General features: G+C 43.0%; 1 long non-coding RNA gene across 3 annotated transcripts in view; it reads left to right on the top strand.

The window, feature by feature from the left end:
* LOC116646172 overlaps window positions 1–24,470 on the top strand; it is a 102,092-nt gene that overhangs the window by 30,127 nt on the left and 47,495 nt on the right. For 2 of the 3 annotated variants that reach the window (XR_004302078.1, XR_004302077.1), the window contains exon 4: window positions 18,412–18,558. This is a non-coding gene — a long non-coding RNA (uncharacterized LOC116646172). Of the gene's footprint in view, window positions 1–18,411; window positions 23,334–24,470 lie in introns of those variants that run through there. The other variant, XR_004302076.1, reaches the window with a different exon arrangement.

The raw sequence follows: 24,470 nt of genomic DNA, 5'->3' as shown, positions 1-24,470 counted from the left end.
TATTGGCCGTGATTATCTGGTCCAGTAAAAGTTGATACAATTTTTAGGATTGGTTTGCTTTTTAGCCTTTATTCCTTAGGTTTTATGTGCATTCTTTATACATCGAGGTAATACATATTAATGGTAATCTTGGAGGACCAGTAACTTGTCATACCCCTAGTTTAATATTTGTTCTGGTCAGGGTTGGCTTCCTGTGTTTTGCCTCCTCTTTAAACTCTTTACAACCCTAGACCATTAGAAGAGCATCCTAGGCACTGTGTGAGCCATTTGCTTTTCAATATGGCTTATGTTCCTCCTGCATAAGAATTATCAGGGAGGAAGTTATTAAAAATGATCTGGTCCAATGACTGCAGTTTTCATACAAGGAAACACAACAAGAACAGTTAAGTACGTTGAATTTATTTATTTTTTAAAAGATTTTATTTATTTGAGGGAGAGAGAGAGAGAGCACAGGGGAGGGGCAGAGGGAGAGGGAGAAGCAGACTCCCTGCTGTGCGGGGAGCCCGATACAGGACTCAATCCCAGGACCCCGGGATCATGACCTGAGCTGAAGATGGTTGCTTAACCGACTGAGTCACCCAGGCATCACTAGTACATTGAATTTGAAGTTATGACTTAATTTGTTCAGATACAGTTACATTTGGCACAATGAAATGCGTATGTAGAGGTCTAAGAGATGCGCTTCTTGCCATGAAACTAACCTTGTCATGTTGCTGGGAGGTGAAACCGGTGAAGCCAAAGCAAAACCACCCATCTCAGGAGGGAGGTGATCATTTGGCAGCCCTCCTCCTAGGAAAGCTACAAGCATTCTCTCTCAAGTCTTCTTACCAATTGGCCAGCTCCGGAGACCAAAACACCTGTTCTGTCAACACCCTTTCCTGGTATTCAGGCTGTGGATGGAATGTCTTTTGAGAGTGAAGTTGACTCCATCTTAGAGTTACCTGAGATCTCCACAAACCGGTGGGTCAAGTTAAGAGTCTGTTAAGGTTTTGGGGATTGCTCCTTTGTTACTCTAGTTGTTTTCCATTTTTGTCCTTACTAGAAACTTGCTTAAGCTTGTTACTGTTTTATTTTTTGGTTGCTGTTTTGATTTATTGTTTGTTATCCTTCCCTCCTCTTTATCTTTACCATTATGATGCCCATCCGATAGTATTCCTTTAGCGGAGGTGGAATGGTGGCTAGAAAAGCATCAGGTGACCAGAGTTCTTTCCTCTTTCTGACCGTTGGGGACTTAGTTTATTTCTGGGAGCCTTGGGGTCTTCACATCCAGAATGACAGGTTAGATGATGTTTATACTTGGGCTATCCATTTCTTAACAAAATTCTTAAAATTAGGCATCTGCTATAGACTGAATGCTTTTTTCACCCCCCCCCCCAATTCATATGTTAAAATCCTTTTTTTAAAAAAGATTTTATTTTTAAGCAATCTCCATACCCAACATGGGGCTCAAACTCACAACCTCAAGATCAAGAGTCACATGCTCTACTGACTGAGCCAGCCAGGCGCCCCCGTATGTTAAAATCCTAACCCCTGAAGTGATGCTATTAGGAGGTGGAACCTTTGGGAGGTGATTAGGTTATGAAGGCTGTGCCCTCATGAATGGGAGAGACTCCAGAGAGATCCATTGCCCGCCTTCCACCATGTGAGGTTGCAGCAAAAAGAGGGCTGTCAGGAAGCAGGCCCACACCAGACACCGAATCTGCCAGTACCATGACCTTGGACTTCTTAGCCTCCAGATCTGTGAGAAATAAATGACTGTGTTTATAAGCCATGCAGTTTATGGTGTTTGTGTTATAGCAGCCTGAACGGACTAAGAGAGCATCCGAGTAACAGTATTGCATACTCACTTGGATAGCTGAGTATCTCTGAGTTTAGAAGCATCCAGGCAGAAGCTAGACATTTGGGAGCCATCAGTTATAAATGGCATTCAAAATTATGAGCTCACATGAGGCCACCAAGGGAGGGAGCTGTAGAAGAGAAGAGGGGCCAGCTGAGCACTGAGTCCTGGGACGTCCTACTATTGCTGGTAAAGGCACAAAGAAGGAACCAATAAAGACCAAACAGCTGTGGCCCGGCAAGTAGGAGGAGAACCAAGAAAACGGAGTGTCTTGAAAGTCAAATGAGAAAAGTGTTTCAAGAAGAGGGTTGTGTTAAATGCAACAGCTAGTTTAGGTAAGGTAAGGACAGAAAGTTTACCATTGGCTGTAGCGATGTGAGGTCATGGTGGATCTCGATAGGCACCCTTTTGGTGAAGGGATGGCATGGAGGGGACACACTTTAAGGGGGGGAGGGGAATTAGCAAGTTTGAGAACAGAGAAGTGGGGCTGTCACTGAAAGGGAGGGAGCATGAGGTCAAGGTTTTTATTTTTGTTTCTGAGTTGGGAGAACCCAAGTAATTGTAATGTTCATATGCTGATAAGGATGATCCAGTAAAGGGAAAAACAGTTACGAAACAAGGGAAACTGGGGACAGTTACAGAACTGTTGTCTTGGATGAGGCAAGAAGGATCTAGTACACGAGGGGGTTGGCCTTACTTAGAGGAGTTTAGTGTATTCATGGGAGAGAAGGTAGAGTATGTAGGCATGTTGGAAGTCTTTAGCACCAATGTCAAATATGGTCCAGTCTCTACCTTCTGGACACATGGTAGGATTGTGCTTGCCCGCCTCTTATGACATGGTGGGGTCATGGAACCGCTTGTGACCGGTGAGTTGTTTTAAGCGACACCCGTCATTTCTTTGCTTTAGCATTTGATTGTCAGCGCAAACATCCTCAGAAGTTATTTTCCCCTGTGCCGTGGCCACCAGCAATGTTCCAAAAACTGGTTGCTCATCAACCTACATCCCTGAGTAGGGACAACATAGAGCAGAGCCCCTAGCTGACCATGACGGACATTAGTGTCCTCTGTTGTTTTAAGTAGTTGTTCTTAGAGCATAAGCTTAGCCTGTCCTGAGTGACGTAGGCACAGATGTAGATAGGAGGACGTACGTGATGGTGGGGGCATGTGGAAAGTCTGTTATGATCGTATCTGGTGTTGCAGTGAAGGAGGACAGTAAGCCATCAAGCTGAGAGTGAGGATGGGGGGGAGGCGTTGGAGATTTGAGGAGAGAGCAAAGGGGATGAAATAGTCATGAGGGAGGATCTTCGAGTAATCGGACCAGCAAAATGTATCAGATTATCAATCAGGCAGCACTCAGGGCCCACTTGAGGTTGGTGGCCATGATGAAAATGAATAGTTGGTGTGGGTGTGTTTTTCGTTACTGCTGTTGACTGAGTGGGCACAGGCATGATGTAGGCAAAGAACTGGATTGAAGGAAGAATTGGATTTTGCCAAGCAAGTAAGATAGAGGGCGGAAAGGGAGTTGGAGATACATACAAGAGTGATTATGTAGCATATTCTTTTAGGACTTTTCAGACATATTCTTAGGGTAGTTGACACTGAGGACTGAGAGACATAGTAAAAGTCAAAGTCAGGTCATGTAGACCTTGGTTAAATTTACAAAGCACTTTTGCACACGGCAGAAGATGAGAAAGGGTAGATGGTACCTGGGTTGGCCATGAAACAGTGCAGCTCTTCTTTTCTTTTGGGTTGATGAGAAGGCCCCTTGTGTGCCCATGTCTATCCTCTGTGCTTTGTGAAGTCTCTGCCATAGTGGGCCTTCTTCCTGTTCTTTTATTCCCTCCTTTCTTTCTCTTTTCCCCTATGTATTCGTCTTTAAAATATCTGTACTCCCCATGTGTGGCTTGAGCTTGACCACGATCCTCCTTGGCCTTCTTTTGTCTCTGCTTCTTTTCCCTTTGTTTCACTGTAGGATTTGGCTCTCTTTTGGGTAGGTGGGGAGGGAAGAGAAGATAGATGTGGTGGGTTACCACAATTCAGAATTAGGCCTGGGGGTTGGATCTGTAAGCTGTGAGTCACCCACATGAGAAGCTTAGGTCATCCCTCTAGATCACCTGTGAATTCTCCAAATTACAAGCGAGAAAACTAAAGCCTGAGGTTACTTGTGTTATTTATACAATAAGGGACAATTGTTTTTGACTCACGACTCCCCCCCACAACATAGGGAATGTGGCCCATTAATGGTAAGAATTGTCCCTAAATCTCCCAGTTGGTTTCATGTGCACGTGTGCCTCTTTCAGACCACGTAGATTGAAATAATATCCCACAGGGCACTCAATCAAAGCTTCTGTTCTCTCTTTGCAGCTTCTAGGTACAGATGCTGGTTCTAATTCTGGAACTGTTTATAGGGATGCCCCGTGTTGATGTTGGGTCACTAGAAAGCCAGAGGGGCCAGCTAGTTCTAAGAGTTGTTAAATGTGTCTCTTGTGTTTCTTTCTTTAGATAGGGACGGGGGAGGGCTGGTTTGAGGAGGCCCTGCTGTCTACTTTTGTACTGAGCTTGAACCCTGGGCTGAGGATCCCAGATGCCCATTCTCATGACCTTGCATGCAGCCCACCCTGCCTGATTTGAGAGGTGGATGATGCTCACGTGGGGCCTCTGTGCTGTATTAGAGAGAAGCAATTCATACGTGGTGTGTTGGGGTTGATGTTGGGAGCCTGGTGCTGCCCACACGAACGGAAGAGACAGGCTTTGGCCATTGGGAGATGTCCTCTCTCGCTTCTGGGAGTCCTCAGTGCTCTCATTAGGGCTTTCTTTTTGGTATCTCCAAGATCTTGAGTGCTTCCTATTAAAACATGAACCTCTTTGAGAGGAAGAGAACTTAACAAACTCCCTTGAATGCATACCGTGTACAGAGAGTCATTAATTAGCATTTCCTTTGGCTAGATTTGGGCATGATGGCTGTTGAGGGATGAGAAGGACAGGATCAGGCCTTGCCTACATCACAGTTTAAGCCTCCCCTTGGCTTCTCCACAGCACGTGAGTTGGGGGACTTGGTAGGGTTTGCCGATTTCAGCTCGGGGCCACAGATGATCGCTTGCCCTGTGACTCTTTGCACTGTGGCGTCTCTGCTTTGTTCCTCAGACCCTCACCAGGATGTACGCGCCTACTTCTGGCCTTTCCTAGCCCAGTATGCTGAGGGCTCGCCCAGGGTAAAGCCTCACAGATCGGGTCGCCCTGCTTTCTGATCTGTACCTCTGGGCCGGCGCTCCAGGTTGGTGGCAGTGAATTCGCTGAGATGGGGCGGGCGGAAGAAAAACTGCGGTGCCCAAATGGGTTTCCAAAACGAGCTTTCCCTTTTTTACGAAATAGACTGCAGTTTTGTGGAGGAGCATGCAAATCACCTAGAAGCGGTGCAAATATCTTTCTCATCTCGTTTGTGATTTCATGTGCCTGAATAATGCCTGCGGTGAAATTCAAAGGAGGCTGTGTTCGGAATCCTAGGTCCCAACAGCCAGTTGGGTCCTGAGTGACTGGGAAATGCGGTCACTTAGTACCTGCTTCTTAATGCCTAGGGCCAAGATACAGAACCGTTCATTACATTTCTTTACAGGAGAAATAGCCCTGGATGTCCGAGTCCATTCCCTTCTGTCTGCTTTCTAACCAGCAGAACGTGGAAATCTGGAGCTTTCGAAAATGGGCAGTTTCCTTCGAGGTTAGCCCTTTCTGAAAGGAAGGCTGGCCCAATAAAAGTTCGCCCTGCCTTTTTGCTCTGGCAACTTAAGAGTTATTATTGTTCTTCTCACAAGTGTTGTCTCTGTAGAATAACTTTTCCGTTTCGGGGGGAATGCATGCCGGATTGGGGTTTTCGAGTACTGAGAAAGTAAAGAGAGTTTTGGAAGAGAGGGAGCCGGTGCAGGAACCTTTCACGAAGTCACAGTTGTTCGGAACAAACACTTGGACCCTCCGGCTCCGCGTGAATTATTCATTTTGCTGCCGTCGTGATAATAGCCACAGTGTTCGGGCTCTAAGGCTGTCTTGTGATATATCCTTCTTTTGCTAAAAGGCTACAGATCAGCAGCAGCCTCATTTGATTTCGAAGCCAATTCAGCATACCACGCATACCATTCGAGAAGAATGTGGGGATCCTGCCTGCTGTGAAAATGTCATGCATGCTTAAAATGACAAAGTTTGTCACAAGCCATGGCTGCCAGTACTTTTTAATTCTTCTTGAATCTTCCAAGCGAGTTCATTGGAAGGGTTTTCATTTTCAGTAAGAAAACCCACTGAATTACTTGTTTTGTTTTCTAGCATCAAAATTGTTGAATTGGAAATGCAGAATATCCAAAACGTAGAGCGAAGGCAGTGTGTGTGTGTGTTTTTTTTTATTGTGGTAAAAACAAAACACCGCATAACAAAGAATTTGCCATTTCAGCCATTTTTAAGGGTCCACGGTACAGTAGTGTTAACTGTATTCACATGGTTGTGCCACAGACCTGTAGAACTTTTCCATCTTATAGAACTTTTCCATCTTGTAAAACTGTAAGTCTGTACCCATTAAACAACGTCTCCCCTCTCCCTCTCCCCCTCCCCCTCCCCACCCCAGCCCCTGGCAACCACCGTTCAGCTTTCTGTTTCTAGGATTCTGGCTACTTTAGATACCTTGTATAAATGCAACCAGGCAGTATTTGCCTCTTTGTGACTGGCTTATCTCACTTAGCCTGAGGCCCTCACGGTTCACCCGTGTTGTAGCCTGTGACAGGATTTCCTTCTTTTTCTAAGGCTGAATAATATTCCATTGCATGCGTATACCACATTTTATTTATCTGTTCGTCTGTGAAGGTGGTGTGTCCTTTCATAAGGGGTTCTTACTGAAGCTTTTCTTGGGAGTTAAAGCTACCGAACCACAGAGAACATCGAAAAATCCAATCTGAGTCCCTCATGCTGAGTAATAGAACTTCTGTGATACTTCATACCAGACTTTTATACTGGCAAAACTTGGAATTTCCTCAACCGAAATTCTAGTATAAGGGGTTTAGGTTCACCCCGCCCCCCCCCCCCCCCCCCCCCGATCCCCACACACCGCCCTCTTAGAATTAGAGGCCCTCAGACTGGCCTTAGGGAATGATGTGCCTGGGAGGGAGCCCCTAGAGCCGGGGTCCCGCCTGCACAGACTGAAGCATGTGCTCGAGGGCTGGCCCCAGGAGAGGGTGATAAGCGGTGGCATTTTCTCCTCAAGTTGTGCTTCACTGACCCTCTAGAGGAAAGAGATAAGGGGAAAGGGGCGGGGTGGGAAAGCAGCTGTTGTAGCCCTGAAAGGATGGATGACCTATGAGCTCATTAGGGTTAGTAATGGGCTCTCTCACTGGACTCTGGATCTTTCTCACACATCAGCTTCTCTGTGGATTCCAGCCCCGACTCAAAGCTGGAGCAGCTCTGGCTAGAGCGAAACCACACAAGCAATCTGCTCTGCCGTCTGGGTTTAGTCTAAATGTTGCCAGAGCACAGAAGACAAAGGTTTGACTTGAAAGAGCGAACACATGGTTCGGGAGACTGAATCATGTCGTGTTACTTTCACTTTTTCTTGACTTTGGTTCTTCCTCTGAGCAAAAGGAGGAGGCAGATGGGGAGGCCTGATTTGGGTAGTGGCTGGGCTCCCTGTCCTCACAGATGCTGTAGCGGCAGTAATTTCCTGTCTTAGGCAGGTACGAGCTGTGAGGCTGAGCCTTTCCCCACTCCTTGTCCCTTTATTATTCTTGGATAAGGCCGAGGAGCAACAGAGGGTGGGAGCCCCTCTTTTCCTTTTCCCTGCAGGTTGCCAGCCACACACTCACAGCCAGTGCTCTCCATTCCGTCCCCGAAAATGCACCCCCGCCCCGCCCACACTAAGGGGACTGGGAGCGCCTTGCCTGTCTCTGGAACTTCTTTGCCCTCCTCCTAGGAATGCCCAGCAGGGTGCTGTTGGGTAGGTGAGAGCAGGAGAAAAGCTTCTGGAAATGCCCGGCAGCTTTAAGGAGAGACCTGAGGTGTCTGGGAGAAATGCTTGTGTGCTTGGAATGTGGCTCCCTGGAGACCCCCTTGGGCACGCCAGCCATGGCGGCCAGGTATGGGGGGGCGGGGAACAGGGAGGACTAAGGGCCAGGCATGCAGCTCTGTAGCAGTGACAGGCGGCTCTGGCCTGCCTCCGGAGGTGGAATGCTGAGGAGGGAGGTATACACGCAGGGCAGTCAGCTGATGGATTTTCAGGTGTGAGTCAGGTGAAGGCCCTGACGGATCTGTCCCCCACGGTGAGGGATCTCTTTAAGAGGCAGCTGGAAGTCAAGGACTTTGTTTTGTGGATGACAATTTGGAGACGTGAAGAAATATTTTAATAAGAGTTTGAGCGAGTCGAGCGTATGGCCTGTGAAAATAAGTTTACACTGTTGATTCCGTCTCCTCACATTTTTTTATGAAAATCTCCCAGGTCTGCCACAAAGTTGAAAGAATTTTGTCATGAACACACATATGCGCACCACCTGGATTAAGATACTTGCTCAATCAAATATCTAACCATCTACTTGTTCATCTAGCCATCCATTAGCCCATCGTATTTCCTGATGTGCTAAAAAAAATATTTACCCCTGGGCGCCTGAGTGGCTCAGTTGGTTAAGCGACTGCCTTCAGCTCAGGTCATGATCCTGGAGTCCCGGGATCGAGTCCCGCATCGGGCTCCCTGCTCGCGAGGAGCCTGCTTCTCCCTCTAACCCTATCCCCTCTCGTGTACTCTCTCGCTCTCTCAAATAAATAAATAAATCTTTAAAAAAAAAAAAAAATTTACCCCTAAATGCTTCTGCATTATAAGTTCAGTATTTGTTTTTAACTGTTTTTTAGATAAAATTTGCGTACAATGAAATGCACAAATCTTAAGTGTAGAGTGCAGTGTTTTCTGTCATTTTGTCCTATTTTATAGAACTAACCTTCTGGTTCTAGTCACAGAATTTCTAGAAATTATTTAAGAAGTACAGGTTTTTTATAGATTTTATTTACTTATTGACAGAGCACAAGCAGGGGGGTAGCAGGCAGAGGGAGAGGGAGAAGCAGGCTCCGTACTGAGCAGGGAGCCCGACGTGGGGCTCGATCCCAGGACCCCATGACCATGACCTAAGCCAAAGGCAGACACTTAACTGACTGGGCCACCCAGGTGTCCCCATGCAGTTTTTTTTTTTTTTAAAGATTTATTCATTCTAGAGAGAAAAAGAATGCACGCACGCGCGTACAGACACACGCACACACACGAGTGGAGGGAGAGAATCTCAAGCAGACTCCCCACTGAGCGCAGAGCCTGACGCGGGGCTCAATCCCACAACCCTGAGATCATGATCTGAGCCTAAACCAAGAGTCAAACCAAGAGTCAGACCCTTAACCGCCTTTGCCACCCAGGCGCCCCAAGAAGTACAGTTTTGAAAGTAGTTGGGAATGAGAGCATATGAGGAGCATATCCTAAAGATTATGTTCACTGTAACATGAAGTTTGTTCCTTTACCGCCCCTGGTCCTTCTTTAAGTTCTTTTCCCCTCCCACCCCCCCTTCCCCCGCCACACACATTGGACAGAGAAGAAAGTAAAGCAGTTGATTGGTGCAGATTATGTTTTTTTAGGTCCAAAGGTGAAGGGCTAGCTAAGAAGTGACTTCTGGCTTTTGCCATTTGCCTGTTGGCAACCACTTCCACCTTTCCTTTTCTTAAGAAATTCAAGGAGAAACTGTTGTCCACACAGTTCACAACAGACAAAAACTCTCCCTCCATTCGGTGTAGCCATTCTATGAGGTCCCAGTAGACTGTTCGGTTTACTTGGGGAGAGAAGATGTAGGTATGTGATGGGTCATGAAGGATCAGGATGGTCAGTGTGTAGTAGGAGTTCACTGGCAGGTGGTGGTTAGCGAAGGGTTCTGGAGGAGCACCTGCTTTGACGTGGTTCCGTGTGGATGGAGAGAAGAAGGGGAGAGGGCTTTCAGGGTCCCTGTGGAACGCTCAGAGCAGGCATGCTTTTTCCTTCAATCCCATAGAACTGATGGCAGGTTTGAGGCAGTCTTGACAGATAATGTTGAAAAGGTAAATTGTCACGATTATGTCGGGCCGTAATTGACAGATCATTTTAAGAGGCCAGGACAGTTTATAGTTCCCTGGATTAGTTCCCATTTCTCACTTGGGGTAACAGAAATCATACTGTACTAGGGCTTTTTTTTTTTCCCCTTTGGTCAAGAATGATTATCCATTTCCCTATTGATTGTTTGAATAAATAAAGAATTTGTGTGAGCTGTTTCCAAATAAGGTTATGAGACACAATGATCCCAGCAACCTACGTGGCATAAAGTTTCAATCTGAAGGTTTTGAAGTAAGTGTCCTGTTTTCACGAGAAGACGGTAGAGTCGTGCTCCTTTTATTAATGGGGCTCTGGTCACTGTTGAAACCACAAACCAACCAAAAAGGCCCAGCAGCGTTTCTTGAGTATAGTTACTCATCTCCTTAAATGTTGCAAAAAAAAAAAACCCTGAAGGGATAGGAAAACCAGAAAAGGGGAGGGGGGGTAGTTGGTGATTTCGGAAATACAGTGACTAATTGCTTGTGCTGACTAATACCAGTGGACTCATAATGAGTAACAATAGTGAATTTAGAAGGAATATAAGTAGAAGGAGAGCTATTTAAAGGTTACTTTAATACCAAAGAGAGCTGAGTTGGTCCCACAAGTTAAGGATTCCCTTTGGGAAATTTGGAAGTAGTTCATTCGGTTCACCCCTACAAAGTTCTGTCTGTCCTTTATCTCGAGTCATCTTGAGGAAGTTATATACCGGTTCTTCGAAGTATGGCTCCTTTCCCACTTGGCTTCCTGGGGGGGAATTCTGGGGACATGAGCTTGCTTGTGGTTTTGCGTTGAAGAAATGCTGGAGGTGTCCATTGAGAAGCAAGAACAACCAATTGATTAAAAAAGGTGGTTGGTGGTGGTGCCTGTGAACTAGAAACAAGAGGTTTGCTGGAATTTATGTTCTCAGTTCCCGTTTCTAATCGTGGTATAAAAATATAAGAACTGACCAACCCATCCTTTTCATAACTATACATTTTTTAAAATCGCAATTTCTAAAGTTGAAAATTATAGCATGTAAATAGAGCAGCAATACAACTGACTGAAAGGTGCAAAGATGGGAAAGTCCATTGTGGGATTTCCAGTTACCAGAGTGTTAACCAGAAAATGGGGTTTTTTTTTTTTCATCCTTGTTGAAAATGTTTTTAAATGTTCATTTTCCTTGAAACTCCTTTTTCCTAATTCCACTTGACCCTGAGACAGATAAGGGGACTGGCTGTCATTTCCTGTCACGCAGGTATGTGATAGGTTGTATTTTTATTATTTTTTATTTTTTTTAAAGATTTTATTTATTTGAGAGAGAGAGTGAGTGAGAGAGGAGAGAGCACGAGCAGGGGGAGGGGCAGAGGCAGAGGCAGAGTGAGAGGGAGAAGCAGGCTCCCCGCTGAACAGGGACTCACTCTGGGATCATGACCTGAGCCCAAGGCAAATGTGACTGAACCACCCAGGCGCGCTCCCCCTCCCCCCCCCCCGTCTTATTTTTATTGATACTGATTATTGACTGGTCTCTTGTCCCCATTAGACTTAAAATCCCTGAGGCCAAGGCGACCATGTGGGTTATTATTACAATACCAACACCCACCTAACGCAGTGCCTAGCACATAGTAGTAGGCACTTATTAGTTGATCAAAGAAATAAAATCATGAATCATAACATTAAAAATGGATTTATCTAGGTAGTGTCTCGGGGATTATGATGTTGTATAGGATTTTTTCTTGAAAAAGATCTCAAACTCCCGTAAACCTAGGACATGACTGCATATTCAATTTTTAGCTAAAATCTTTAAATGAGTTTATTTTCCCATTGTTTTTTCTTTTTTAAAAAAGTTTAATTATTTATCATTAGTAATCTCTACACCCAGTGTGGGGCTTGAACTCATGACCTGGAGATGAAGAGTCTCATGCTCTACTAACTGAGCCAATCCACCAGGTGCCCCTTCCATTGTTCTTTCTGTTCTGTTTTGTTTCAGTATTTGGGACTTCCAGGCACTTAGGTCACTCATAAATTTTAGATGTGTATATATAGATAATATACAATTTATAAGATATATTTTAAATTATAATATATAACATATAAACATATATTATAAATTATATATGGAAAAGTATTTTCCTCTTTTAGTATGATAAATAAGTAAGAAAATTATCTCAAAACGCATGAATTTGAACAGCATGAATAGGGAAGACAAAACTTCAAGTTTCCTTGGTGAAGGTATTATCTGAAGGTCTTTGAGAATTTATCGAACAGGCTATTTATTTAAATAAATTCAAGTCCATAGGCAAGTTCATGAGCAGTTTTGCTTTTTTAAAGAAATCTAATGGTTTAGAAATAATGAATTGAAGTTCTTATTAAAGCATATGAGTTTCTCTCAGTTTAATTTCTTCAACATGAAAAAGCATATCCTTGCATGTAAAGCTGGAGATAATTTAAGTAATTTTGTCTTAAATTTAGCAGGCTTATTTTTCAGTTAGAGGTGCTGAGAGCAGACTCACGAAGTACCATTCCCTCCAAAGCGGTAGTTAATTTATATGAAGTTTTAGAGCACCAGAAGAAACCTACTATAGAGCTTGGTTTTGTCTTTAAGGAAAATTTCATGTAAAAATTTTGCTTTCACAATTAGAACGAATTGTTTCTACAAGGAAATAGTTTGTAAGATCCAATTTGGTTATCGTATTCTATCCTTTATAGATTTTGTTGGTTATATGAGAATGAGAAACGAATAGAGAGAGGGATTTATATGGACATTTGATTGAAGAGTTGCCTCAGGCTTTTGCATGCCACTTTAATCTAAACTGAGAGCATCTCCTGTTTTTATGTCCTCTGGTTTGGGCTGGGGCTAGGTGTTAAAAAGTATTGTCTCTTTTATGAAGAATCACCATTTCCAGCTCGTTCTGAAGTACTATAAATGTTTATTCTGTAACATTCTGAGATCGAATGCTTTCCAATCTTATCTAAGTTCAGAACTTTGGAAATAAGTTAGTGAACAGCATGACTCGTTTTCATTTTGACATATAAGCACCCCCAAAGGGGTTTAATCCTTTTTAAAAAAATTCACATTAGCGATGCTTGAAATATCTTTCCTAAAGTCAAACTTCAGAATGGAATGGAACTCTGCTTCTCTGCAGAGAGCAGTGGCAAGGAACACAGGTGACAGAAATGTTTTGCAAGGAAGTTATTGAATGGGCCAGGAAATGCTGCAGATAAATAAGATTGAAGTGCAAAAGCCAAACCATACTGGAACTGGTAGACTCCTAGTTATTTGCAGGAGGATGGGAAGTTTGTGTGTGTGTGTGTGTGTGTGTGTGTGTGTGTGTGTTTTTAAGAGAAAAAGTGGGGAAGGGGCAGAGGGAGAAGGAGAGAGCGAACCCCAAGCTGGCTCCCCACCTAGCACATGAGCCCTATGCAGGGCTCGATCTCACATCCCTGAGATCATGACCTCAGTCGAAATCAGGACGCTTAATTGACTAAGCCACCTAGGCGCCCCAAGGATGGGAAGTCTTTAATATTGGTCACCACTAAAGAGCATGGGTTGCTTCAGACTGTAGAGAGCATGTGGCACAAAGTAAGGGCTGAAGAAATGTGTTGAATGACCGAATTCATGATCTTAAAATTCTGGAATGCTAATGAAGCTTGAATCCTGAAAGAAGACATTTTAAGAAAATAAAGCAAACATTATTTTATGTAGTGAGAGTCAAGTCATAGAATCCATTGTACAAAGATGGTGCCCACTGACACTTTAAAATAAGCTCAAGAAAAATTGCTATCAGGTGATGATGGAGGGTAGGTAAGAGGTGTCTCTGGTCACTGAAAAAAATAGGGCGCCATCTAGTGGAACCATTTCACTAGTGGCGTGTTTTCCATTAAACACTTAGAAGATTCAGGTTCTTCATAAAACCTATAACAATTGATTTTCTTTCTCAAAGAGTGTTATTTTTTAAGGTTTTATTTATTTATTTGAGAGAGAGCATGAGCAGGGGAAGGGGCATTTCACTCCCCCCAATCTTTTTTTTTAAAGATTTTATTTTTAAGGGGCGCCTGGGTGGCTCAGTCGTTAAGCGTCTGCCTTCAGCTCAGGTCATGATCCCAGGGTCCTGGGATCGAGCCCCGCATCGGGCTCCCTGCTCAGTGGGGAACCTGCTTCTCCCTCTCCCTCTCCTGCTTGTGTTCCCTCTCTCACTGTGTCTCTCTCTGTCAAATAAATAAATGAAAATTAAAAAAAAAAAAAAGTTAAAAAAAAAAAAGATTTTATTTTTAAAGTAATCTCTACATCCAATCTGGGGCTCAAACTCACAACCCTGAGATCAAGAGTCGCATGCTGGGGTGCCTGGGTGGCTCAGTCGTTAAGCGTCTGCCTTCGGCTCAGGTCATGATCCCAGGGTCCTGGGATCGAGCCCTGCATCCGGCTGTCTGCTCGGTGGGAAGCCTGCTTCTCCCTCTCCCACTCCCCCGCTTGTGTTCCCTCTCTCGCTGTCTCTCTCTGTCAAATAAATAAATAAAAAAAATCTTAAAAAAAAAAGTCGCATGCTGTACCAGCTGAGCCAGCCAGGCATCCTTTTTCTTTTTTTTTAAAAAAGACCCCTCCAAATCTTTTAAAATCCCTTTTTATATTTGCCAAGTGCTTTAGAAAGTTTTACTTGTTCTGAAAATTAGTGAGAGGCAGGAGCGAATCTTTGACAATTTTCTCATTTTACTTGAAAGAAAATGGTGCCATAGGGGAGTTTTATATTTTGCCTTCACTTGAACAGCAGTTTCATGCGCATTGGAAGGTACAAAAAAGGACCACAGATTACACAGCAATTGAAAAGTAAACCTCATTTCACCAACATTTTTTATTATGACAGTAACAAATTTAAAATGAAAGACAACTCTTCTAAAATTTTATACTGTTGAATAAATCAAATGTTTTATTCCTCAAAAGTTGGTATCTTCAGTGCTTTCAAATGCTCTCAAAATATTTGTCTCATATATATTTATCTTGTTTTTTGAAGCAATAACTTGAACTATCAATTTCAAGAGTTTTAAAGTAACTTTTTGCTGTTTTGTATATAGAAACAAATACTTGTATTACAAGTTAGTTTAAAAATATAAGTGATTTTTTTTTTTTTGGTCCTTAAACATCAGTTATTTTGCTCTCAAATTAATATAATGGTTTGAGGAATCATGATTAAGTTAGAAGATGCTGTGTAGGAAAGATGAGAATGACAAGTTGAGGGACACAGTGTGAAGCTTATTTTATTGGTTTGTGGCTTCATTACCCAGAATACTGCCTTTTGCACTGCGTGAGTATCCCCTGAATCTAATGACCACAGTGAATTCTGGTGTACCTGAAAGCAGTGGAAAGGCCTAGAATTTCCACAGAGGATATAACATTTTCCTTTAGTGCTGCCCCATACCCACCTTTCTCAGATCAACTCTGGTGTAGAGGTGCCATTTGAAATGAAACTGCCTTCTAAACAAGAGGAATGGAAGGCCTCCCTTGGCCAACAGAAGACTAGCTTATTCAGAAAACTCATCATCAGGTTGATGTTGGCCTGAGTGAAGGATGGGTTATTCCAAGACGCCAATGGTCTTCTGAGCTGTGGTCTGCCCATAAAGCGGTCAAGCTTGCAGAGGCTGTGGGACTTTGGGAAGCCAGAGTGTCTGCTTTCCCAGAATGCTTCACTAGACTGGGAAAGACAAAGATGTTGTTTTTCCATGAACTGTGTAACTGGACCTTCTACGTTTTCTTGCTCAGTACATTTTAATTCCTGTCTTTCCGTATGTGCACAGGTCAAGTTATTTGAGAGTTAAACACAAAACAGAATTGCCTGCTGTTAAGGCAACCTAGAGAAGCAGAGAAATCAGTGTTTCAGGTTTCTTACCTACCATTAGGAACCCTCCTCTCATTTCCTTGACCCCAGGCAACCCAACGGGGGTGGGGGTGGGAGGCACTTTCAGTTTCTTCTCACCTGGTGACCTCTTGGCTGACAGAAATAAATTAGTGTGCAGTATTTATTCATATATGTAGCTGTTAGCTATTACTCCTTTCAGATAAAGTAGTTGAAACTTAACCAAAGCCTTGAAGAGGTAATAACTGAGGCCAAGGACTTGCCATTTTAGGATTGCAAACATTCGAGCAAGTGAGCATTTTGCTGTTCCTCGGTTGCTACCCACACGGGGGCCAGCCCTGCCAGTGTCTAATCACATGAGAAGCACGCAAAGTAAATCTTACAAAAACTACTTATTATAAATATGGTTTCCTCTGGAACACAGGAAGCAAGCATTTGTCAGGCCTGTGAATGAAAGAAGGCTTTTCCAAATGAAGCCGTTTACACAGCGTACTAGATCGGTTGTATTCTGTCTTGTGAACTGAACTTAAGAGCCACGTGTCCACATTCTGAAGGATATGGGAGAGATCAAGAACTTGCCTATTTGGCTGCGTGCTTCTAGAAATTTGTAGATCTATATGTTCATTCTAGACTGGAGCCTTAAATAATTTTTACATTAAAAATAATTTTTGTGTTAATGTTTAGCAAGATTATGATTATTTTTCATGTACCTCCATATTTTATTTTGACAGCTTGAGTTTATCATTAAGCATTTTCCTTAAAGTGCACACGGTTTTTATTTTTATTTTCTTAATAAATATAAGCCCCAATGTGGGGCTTAAACTCATGACCCCAAGATCAAGGGTCACGTGCTCTATCGACTGAGCCAGCCAGGCACCCCGTCATTAAGCATTTTTAATAACATTTTGGTTCCCTTTCCATATTTTTTTCTCTTAGAGTCAGTGTGAAAAATTGTATTGGTTCTTCTTGCAGTTGTTAATAAGTAAACATTTCTTTGTACTTTTTTTTTTTTTAAGTAGGCTCCACGCTGGAGCCCTGTGCGTGGCTTGAACTCACGACCCTGAGATCAGGGTCTGGTCTGAAATCAAGAGTCGGACGCTTTACCGACTAGGCCACCCAGGCGCCCCTCTTTGTGCTTTTTAAGGAGAACTTCCTAAAATGCTGGAAGTCAGACATTTTATGCATAGTGTTAAGGTCCGAGGAAGCTAGTTGGAGTGACGAAGGAGGGTTCATGCTCCCCTTAGAAATATTGAGAGATCAAGTGTCACTTGGCAGACACTTTGTACAGTAGTTAGTATAAACCCACTTATTCCGAATGGATTTTCTTTAACTGACTCCCAGTGTAGGTGCTTTGTTAACTTTTGACTACAGTAATAGTTATTCGGTTTTTAAAAATGGACTTTTATCACTGCAAATCAAGAATACTTCAAGCAGTTATAGAATAAGGCTGTTGTAACAAACAGGCTGTTACGCTGTTCCCTAGGTTGGTCACTGTTATATGCTTGAGTCCTTATATTCTGTGGGTGAGTGGTCTCTCTGTTTCTGTACAGTTCTTAGTACATAATCAGTGTTGGATATTCTATAGCTACATTGGGTTCGCAGAGCGTGTAATACCAAGTCGAAGGCCTATGAAAGAGTCTGTACAGTGTTTAATGAATGCTCAGGTTTTCTCTGTATAGGAATTTATTAAAAATACATTTTTCTTCATGTACTCTAAATGCTGTATGCTTTTATAGATTTTATTTATTTAATCGACAGAGAGAGACACAGTGAGAGAGGAAACACAAGCAGGGGGAGTGGGAGAGGGAGAAGCAGGCTTCCTGCGGAGCAGGGAGCCTGATGCAGGGCTCGATCTCAGGACTCTGGGATCACGACCTGAGCCGAAGGCAGACGCTTAACGACTGAGCCACCCAGGCGCCCCTAAATCCTGTATGCTTTTAAAATAGGCCTGGTTTGGGCTGCATTTGTTTTCATGACTTTTCCTTCATTATTATTTGACAGGGTTACAAAATGAGGCCTTTGCTGGTATGTTCACTTGATTGTCATTTGTATGTATCACAGAAGGATATGCTGTTCTTTCATCATCAATACTAAATCAGAGCACTCTTTAAACCTTGGATTTTCTTTTGTCAACACCTCGCACTCCTAGCTGTGGGCTAAGCGAGGGTGTTGAGATTAGCATGCAGCCCTGGGTGCTTGGTAAGCTATTGACTTGATACTGTGCTCATTTTATGAGTCTGTAACAACTCCATACTTGGCAAAAAGAGTTTCCAGCCTGTAAGAAGATGTATTCTGTCTTAAGACAGGCCTTGGCTAATAGGAGAGAGGTTTATGGCATCTGGGGAACAGAGTTAGGGAAGTTTGATTCAAAGAAAGGGGAGGGAGGGATGTGGTCTGTCCTGTTTTGGGGTGAACCAGGTGTCTAGGAAGTTTTCCTTTAAGCCTGCATTTACTCATTTGTGTCATTTTTTAAAACCCTGGTCCCTTTTCCCCTTCTCAGGAGCCACATATTGAAAGATAGGCATGTTTAGTAATTAAATACTTGGCATAGACAGAAACGATTGCTGTTTATAGAAGCGAGGCATAGTGTTTTAGAGTTTGCTAGATCCATCCCTCCTTTTTTTAAACAGGTGGAGAAACTGAGTCCTGAAAGGTCGTGACATCCTTGAAGTTACACAGAGAACTGAAGTAGCATATGGCTCATCTAGAAGGTAAAGATGAGAACGGCTTCTACTTGATTGGCACCCTCTTGAAGAGAAATGCTTTTGCTCAGCTTGGTGAGTCTTGCCCTTCTGATTACATCACTTATGATTTTTAAAAATATGTTAAACTTACATTGAAAAAATACATATGTTGCTTTTAAAATGGAGGCTTTCGGTAGCATTTAGATCTATCCATATGTTATGGTTTAGGCCAGATTAACCAGCCAATTTCAGATCTGTTTTTTTGGAAAGCTTAGATGTATATTCACTCGAAGTTTCTGTCAAATCACAGCTTGTAGAAGCTATTTCCAAACGGCCTTTCATTTACTGGTTAAATTAAGGATGCTCCTCAGGGCGCCTGGCTGGCTCAGTCGGAGGAGCGCACGACTCTTGATCTCGGGGTCGTGAGTTCGGGCCCCACGCTGGGTGTAGAGATTACTTTAAAAAAAAAAAAATTAAAAAAAAGATGTTTCTCTGAGGAAGAGGTCGTGTGCTCCTAATCGGCTGGCCAGCCTTCCCTGGGCCTCCCTGTGCTTTGCCTCCCTTCCACCTGCCTCTGAAGCCTCACGCTCCCTGTGTCCTGATGGCTTCCTTTTTGCTGTCCCTCTGTCCCCATGTACCTGGGCTCCTGGAGGGCCCAGGGGCTCAGGGCCAGGTGGAGGACTCCACCAGGCAGCCCTGTCCTCCTCCCACACACCACCGGAGAGTCACAGTGAGCACGACACCTGCCTGGAAAGCTCCCCTGGGGTTCTGATCTGCCACCAGGTGAGAGAATTCTTGTTGTAATGAGCAAAGGACTCCTTTCTTTGGGAAGAAGCTCAGAAAGTGACATGGATAATACAATCTTCTAGTTGGAATCCATGTTTGAGGTCAAAGGAGAATATGGGAGTTTTTCCCCCTACACTCTCACGGGTCTTCATTTGCTGAACACCTGTTGTATGCCAGGCTCTAAAAAGTCTGACCATATTTAAGTCTGTAGTGCGACACTGTGAGGAGGAGATTATTGGCCTTATTTAGATACGAGGTCATAGATACTTAAGAGAGGCGTTCAAGTCACATGCCCAAGATCACACAGTTAGCAAACTGTAGAGGGTATTTGTTAGTTCTGTTTGTCTGTTTTCACCAAACCATTCTAAGAAAAATAACGAAATAAATGTTTGGTTTGATATTCCCTTTCTTACTTGTATATCAGTGTGAATGATAAGATAGTAATCTTTCAAGGCATATATTTCTGGTTTTGCAGAGTTTTTAACTGATAATTAAACTGTGTGTGCTTATTTAAAAAACAGTTTTTTTGAAGTTGCACTGTATGTCAGGCTCTGTGCTAGGTGCTCCGGATACAGCAGGGAATGTATAGAAAAATAAGTATTATTCTTACCAAGTCCTGAGATAAAACTAGAAGCTTTATCTGTGCATACGTCATCATGTTCTTTCTTGACTCTCAAGGTGTAGAAACAAAGAGCCCAAGATTAATTGTTGTCATTTCCCATTGACTCAACAGAATTACTGAACTAATTGGGTACTTCTTGAGGTTACTTAGCCAGCTCCTGAGGGTCTGGGGGAAATGCAAGCTAAATCATTCTCTTATTAATAATTTTTAAGGAGGGAGATTCCATTAAGCTTTTAAGATAGCTGTTGCTTTAGACTCAGACAGCCTGCTGTGATCATGATAAATGATTTCTGCCCCATCAGAGTTGGCTGGTATAAATGTGCATTCTGAATACGTTTTAAAACCTTAAATTCTATGCCTTTGACCAAAATAACCACCTTCAGAGGTTTTGAGTTGACAAGAGAGCCCCGGCAGGTGGTCAGACACCTGTTTGGTGCTGGTGTGGTCTGAATCCTCCTACGAACTGTGGTGACAGTCTCTGACGTTACTCCTGTTTTTCTGTCCCAAAGTATGTGGTCAGTTAGCCCAACTTTGCAATGTGGTTTAGAAGCTTCTAGGAACATCTCTTCTCGTAGTTATCTCAGCCACCTCATAGGTGACTTGACTTTTGTTTTTTCTTCCAGAACATTCTATGCTTCATATAGAATTACATGCCTACTTTTTTTGTTCTTCTGTTGATTGCTGTGGTGAAAAGAGCCTGACCTCCTGTTACAATTGAATTATCAGACTCCAGTCTGTTTTATCAAGCTCTCCCACATGGGAATTTAACATCTGTAAAGCTACTTTCACCTCAGGTCTCTGGCTTTGTGATTGCATTTATGCCTTGAAAGTATAGGGGGAAATTAGAGACCCTTTAAATGCTTCCATCAGGAGAGGGCCAGTTGTAGGGGAAACCTCTCCCAAAAGAATAACTTGATCAAATGTTTATAGAAGTTTCCCATTAAAAGTGTTAATATTTATCAAATTCTGAGATAAGCTAGAAGGTCTGTCTGTGCATGTTTCTTTCTGTCCTTTCTTCACTGTCGGGTCTTGAAACACGGAATCCTAGATTCAGTCCCTACTCTGCAGAACTACCTGGTTTACTCAGCAGGGAACTCCTGCTCTCTGGAGTATGTCATGCTGATTGCTGGAGCCTGTTCCAGGGCCTTCGTGGCTCCAGGGCTGTTTCCCCTGCAGTATCTGGGTCATGCTTGGCTTGAGTCACCACACAATGGCTCCTTCATCTTGGTTCAACAAAATGCCCAGGGCTAGAATCATTATTTCTTTCAATGTCTGCCTTTTTGTCTTAACTCCTTAGTCTACTACTAATATGGCGTTCTCCATGTGCCTATCTGAGATCGTGCTTCTCAGTTATAGTCATAGGACTAAAGCACTTCCTAGGTTGTAGACTTCACCAACAGGAAATTTTATTTAACTACCAAAAGATCACATATAATCATTCCTCAGTTTACCAAGGTGACATTTTTCCACTGGGACCACTATGACTCGAGTGCTGGCGGTGGTGGGTTGTGTCTTGAGAAGCCTTTTGAAGGCCATGTATTTACACTCACTCCCTGCATTTCTCCTTAGTAACTTCACACTCATTTCTGTTTATCTGGGTAATTGTTTAATGTCTATATTCCCTACTGAAGGTCAGATTCTATGCTAACGGGAACTGTCATCATATTGCCTCACAATACAGTAGCTGTCCAGTCAACACTTGTTTTTATGTGTAGTGTAAAGAGCACTGAGCTGGGACCCTTGGAACGTGGCCTCCAGTCCCATTTTTGCCTCAACAAGTCTACGACCTTGAGCCAGTCACTTCCCATGTCTAGAACAGAGTCTCCTCATCTTGTGAAATCAGGCCATGGGCAGGGAGATTCATGAGGTCGCCCTCAGCTTTATGAGTCTCGGTTTGTGTCTGACTAAATGGAGGAAGAATTGAAGCCAGTCAGTTGAATGCCACGACTTTGTTTCCATACCCAGGCTGAGTCCATGGAAGTGCCCTGCCTTGGGCTGGGAATGGCTGGCCCACTGCCTTCTCAAGAAGCCCGTGCCAGAACCCGAGTCACCTCCTTTGGGACATCTGAGGGCAGAGTTTTCCAAACTTTTTCTGTAGCAGCTGCCTTCCCTTCATAATAATAAAAGAATTAAAAAGACTGCGCATTATATGTGGGGTAGAAGCCATGTTGGCGCTTAACCTGTCCCTGGGCATATGCTGTATGTAAGAGGGAAGAATCTCAGAAGGTGGTTCAGAGAGTACTTGTTCTGGTGCAGAGGGTGGGGAGACCCCGTGGCCTTCCCTGGCCAGCTTTACACTTAGACCTGACCCCACCTCCCATACCTACCTGCCACCCCTCAGTATCACCTCTACCCCTGTGGTTCCCAGCTCTCGTCATGGAACAACATTCCAGCCTGGCCAGGTGATAGGCATTTGGGTGACTGCAGTTAACTGTACTGGCCTGGCGGTGTGGGACAGGCCAGTCTCAGAAACAAGGAGTCTGCAATTTAGCCCCTCAGCACCCTTCCCTGAGCCTCCCTATAACCTCCCCCTACTGCTATCTGATTACTGCCAAGAAGATTGGAAACCTCTCTGCGACAGTCTGAAAGATCCTGGATCAAATTGTCTTTTCTCTGATCCAGGAAGAGTCAGACAATCCAACAAGACTCTCTTGTACCCATTCCTGAAAAAACTGCAACCTATCCAAACCCACCTGAGTTGAAATCCATAACCTCAGTAGTCCTATAATCATTAATAAAACCGGATTCATGGTTAAGAAAGAAAATTCTGGAAAAGACATTTCCAGTCCCAGTAGGTTTCGCCGGTAAATTCTAACAAGCATTTAAGGAAGACATAACACCAGTTTTAGACCATGTCTTTCAGAACAAGAGGGTAAACTTGCCAGTTTATTTCACAAGGCCAGCATTAATGATACCAAAGATGGTAAAAAGCAAATTACAACAGTGACAAACCCACAGACCAATATCCTCATGAACATGGACCAAAAAAATTCTTCAAAGGATGGAAGCAATATTAGTTGTTGAATTTATGTGTGTAGAGTTGTTCTATTTCCCTATCCTTTTAATGTCAGTGGGACCCCCTCTTTCATTAGTTAAGAAATGAGTTTTTTCTTTGTCAGTCTTGCTAGAGACTTAATAATTTTGATATTGTTAGAGAACCAGCTTTTGTTTTCATTGATTTTTTTTTCCTATTGTTTTTTAACTTTCAATTTCATTTATTTCTGCCCTTATCCTTAATATTTCCCCTACCTTCTTGCTTTGGGTGTATTTTGCTGCTTATTTTCTAGTTTATGCAGATGGAAACTTAGATTATTGATTAGAGACCCTTCTTTTTTTCTAATATAAACATTTAATATATGTTTCCCTCGAAGCACCATTTTTAACCGCATCACACACATTTTGTTATGTTGCATTTTTATTTTGTTCAATACAAAAATCTTTTTTCACTTGAGACTTTTTTTGACGCATACGTTATTTAGAAGTATGTTGTATAATTTCCAAGTATTTAGAAATTTCCCTTTTCTCTGTTTTTTGTTTCTCTTTTTGTTCTCTTTTGATTTCTAGCTTAATTTCATTATGATCAGAAGACATACTTCGTATTATTTCAATTCTTTTAAATTTGTTTAAGTTTTATACTTCAGGGTGCGGTTAGTCTTGGTGAATGTTTTATGAGTACTTTAAAAGAATACATATTCTGTTTTTGTTACTGTTTTGTAAATACTCGATTTAATTGGTTGGTGGTATTTTCTGTTTGTTATTGCTATATATTACTGAGAGCGGAATGTCAAAGCTTTCAACTATGACTTTAGATTTATCTCTTTCTCCTTTGAATTCTGTCAGTTTTGGCTTCCTTTATTTTGAAGGTTTGTTGCTGGGTACAAATGTATTTAGGATTGTCATGTCTTATCAAATTGACCCTTTTATCATTATGTAATATCTTTGTCCCTGGCAATGCAATTGTCTTTGTTTTGAAGTCAATTTTATTTTATATTATTATATATATATATATATATATATATATAAGATTTTTATGTTTTTTAAAAATATTTTACTTATTTATTTGATACAGAGAGACACAGCGAGAGAGGGAACACAAGCAGGGGAGTCGGAGAGGGAGAAAGCAGGCTTCCCGCAGAGCAGGGAGCCCGATGCGGGGCTCGATCCCAGGACCCTGGGATCATGACCTGAGCCGAAGGCAGACGCTTAACGACTGAGCCCCCCAGGCCCCCCAGGAGATTTTTATGTTTTTTAAGTAATCTCTACACCCAGCCTGGGGCTCAAACCCACAACCCCAAGTTGCACGCCCCACTGACTGAACCAGCCAGGTGGCCTCCCCCCCCCCACCCCAACTCCAGCTTTCTTTGGAATGGTTGTTTGCATGTTATACCTTTCCCCTTCTTTTACTTTTAACCTACCTACTAATACTATATTTCAAGTGAGTTTTTTTCAAAGATTTTATTTATTTGAGGGAGAGAGCTCGAGAGCGCAAGCAGGGGGGAGGGGGAGAGGGAGAGGGAGAAGCAGACTCCCTGCTGAGCAAGGAGCCTGATGACCTGAACAGAAGGCAGATGCTTAACTGACTGAGCCACCCAGGCGC

Source organism: Phoca vitulina, unplaced genomic scaffold (genome assembly GCF_004348235.1).
Source record: "Phoca vitulina isolate PV1807 unplaced genomic scaffold, GSC_HSeal_1.0 scaffold35, whole genome shotgun sequence".
NCBI classification, from domain to species: domain Eukaryota; kingdom Metazoa; phylum Chordata; class Mammalia; order Carnivora; family Phocidae; genus Phoca; species Phoca vitulina.
This window is presented reverse-complemented; position numbering and strand designations above follow the sequence as displayed.